Here is a 3,025-nt window from a genome sequence, read left to right as displayed (position 1 = left end):
TGAGGTAATATGTACATGTGGGTAAAGTTAAAGTGACTATGCATAAATCATTAACAGAGTAGCAGCAGCGTAAAAAGGATGGGGTGGGGGGGCAGTGCAAATAGTCCGGGTAGCCATGATTAGCTGTTCAGGAGTCTTATGGCTTGGGGGTAGAAGCTGTTGAGAAGTCTTTTGGACCTAGACTTGGCACTCCGGTACCGCTTGCCGTGCGGTAGCAGAGAGAACAGTCTATGACTAGGGTGGCTGGAGTCTTTGACAATTTTGAGGGCCTTCCTCTGACACCGCCTGGTATAGAGGTCCTGGATGGCAGGAAGCTTGGCCCCAGTGATGTACTGGGCCGTACGCACTACCCTCTGTAGTGCCTTGCGGTCGGAGGCCAAGCAGTTGCCATACCAGGCGTCTGATGCAACCAGTCAGGATGCTCTCGATGGTGCAGCTGTATAATTTTTTGAGGATCTGAGGACCCATGCCAAATCTTTTCAGTCTCCTGAGGGGGAATAGGCTTTGTCGTGCCCTCTTCACGACTGTCTTGGTGTGTTTGGACCATGATAGTTCGTTGGTGATGTGGACACCAAGGAACTTGAAGCTCTCAACCTGTTCCACTACAGCCCCGTCGATGAGAATGGGGGCGTGCTCAGTCCTCTTTTTTTCCCTGTAGTCCACAATCATCTCCTTTGTCTTGGTCACGTTGAGGGAGAGGTTGTTGTCCTGGCACCACACGGCCAGGACAACAACCTTATAGTAGGTTCATTCTAATGCGATGTTGTCGCAATCATTGTTTAACCTTTTTACCATTATCATACTTCCACACCACTGTAAATATTGGTACAAGCCCTTGTACTCTGACCCATGAAATAGGTCCAGATAAACAGTTTTTTGATGGAAATAAAATACAGACAACCAATCTAAAAAGCTGGCTGATATCAGACCAAGTGGTACAACGGGAGCTGTGGACCCAAGAAAAACAACAGGTGCAGATGCTCATATCATCTGGCCATACAATTTCAGACTAAGGGGTCAAAAATAAGATGTAGCTTCAGGATGCTCTGGACATACGGTATATTATAAATTGCGTGATTCCAGCCCTCAATGCTGATTGGCTGACAGCCGTGGTATGTCAGACCGTATACTAGGTGTATGACAAAACATTCATGTTTACTGCTCAAATTACGTTGGTAATCAGTTTATAATAGCAATAAGGACCGAGGGGGTGTGGTATATTGCCAATATACCATGGCTAAGGGCTGTTTTCAGGTACTCTGCGTTGCGTCGTGCATAAGAACAGCCCTTAGATGTGGTATATTGGCCATATACCACACCCCCTCGGGCCTTATTGCTTAATCATACCCTGTAGTTCTGTTATGAGAATTTTGTTATCTCAATGGTTGAAGTCAACTACTTCTTAAGTCTTTGAATAATTCCCAAGAGGTTGTAAATCTATTGGTTTAAATAAATTAAACAAAGACTCAATCCTGCAATGGTCAGTAGGTTTATTCATTGAGAGCACTCAATGAAAATCATACAATGCACAATGTTTTTATACCTTTACTACGCCCCTAAATGGGCCAATGAACAAGCTCCTAGTCCATATATAGGCAACTATCACATTTCTCTATAAGCTTGATGAAGCAACCTAGTCGTCTTTTCCTGTGTCTATTTCACACTTCTTCTTTTTAAGACCCAAATAGTCTGTTGCTGAGCAAATATGTATCTTACACAGACACCTAAAATGGGGACATGTTCTTCAGTGTCTAGTTTCAAATCCTGTTTCCTGCTAGCATAGATATGAAAATAAGCCAAAGCCCTTGTTTTTCTTCTAACTAACTTAACACATTATCAGATTGTAGTTTTATGATTCTATTACATTCCTATAATTTTCAGGGTGTAATACTTTGGGGCTCCTGAGTGGCGCAGTGGTCTAAGGCATTGCATCGCTGTGCTAACTGTGCCACTAGAGATCCTGGTTCGAATCCAGGCTCTGTCGCAGCCGGCCGCGACCGGGAGACTCATGGGCGGCGCACAATTGGCCCAGCGTTGTCCAGGGTAGGGGAGGGAATGGCCGGCAGGGATGTAGCTCAGTTGATAGAGCATGGTGTTTGCAATGCCAGGGTTGTGGGTTCGATTCCCACGGGGGGCCAGTATAAAAAAAAAAAAATGTATTCACTAACTGTAAGTCGCTCTGGATAAGAGCGTCTGCTAAATGACTAAAAATGTAAATGTAAAAATGTAGTCACATTAACAAATTCCTCTATCAAGTTCTCAGTATCCACTCTCTAATGCCTGACATACTGAGACATGGAGAGACATGGTGAGACATGGAGAGACATGGTGAGACATGGAGAGACATGGTGAGACAAGAGGGAGCATGCAGAGTCACACGGTATGTCCCAATAATATCTCCTTCCACCTGAAGTGTGCACTGGTTCACTTACTTACTTAGGCCTTTGTATTCCTTGAGGTACACAGGCCATCGATTTTCAGGCCATCGATGAATCGCCTCCATCCCTTTCGGTCTTGTGCTTTCCGCTCCAGGCGTTGCCATGTCAGACCCTCTGCCTTCATCTCCTGCTCTGTGCTTTGTCTCCAGGTGGGTCTTCCTCTTTTGCGTTTGCCTTGTGGGTTCCATGTTAGATCCTGTTTTGCGACCGATTTATTGTTTTTTTCTGAGTGTGTGATCTGTGTGTGTGTGTCGTTCACTACAAAATGTAAGCGCATTGGATTGGTGTAGGCATGGGCTAGAGGGAGTTTCCACCATATTTCTTATACCAGTCATTTTCTTTTAAGTCAGTGAAGGGAAGTGAACTAGTGCATACTTTGGGAGGAAGGAGAGATAATTGGGACGTAGCCACAGTCTTGATACCTGAGAACTAGAGGCAGTTGTGTCACCTCCAGACTTGTAGCTAGATTCTCAGTCCAGTGCAATGTGGCGGACTGACGACAGGACTGAATATCATTGACTGAAAGCATGACACTAAATTTACAAGTCAATATAAGATTAACATGAAACAATAATTGACAGATGTTT

The sequence above is a fragment of the Coregonus lavaretus genome, assembly GCF_964263955.1.
Source record: "Coregonus lavaretus genome assembly, chromosome: 22".
NCBI lineage: Eukaryota > Metazoa > Chordata > Actinopteri > Salmoniformes > Salmonidae > Coregonus > Coregonus lavaretus.
The sequence above is the reverse complement of the archived record's forward strand: the minus strand, read 5'-3'. Positions refer to the sequence as shown.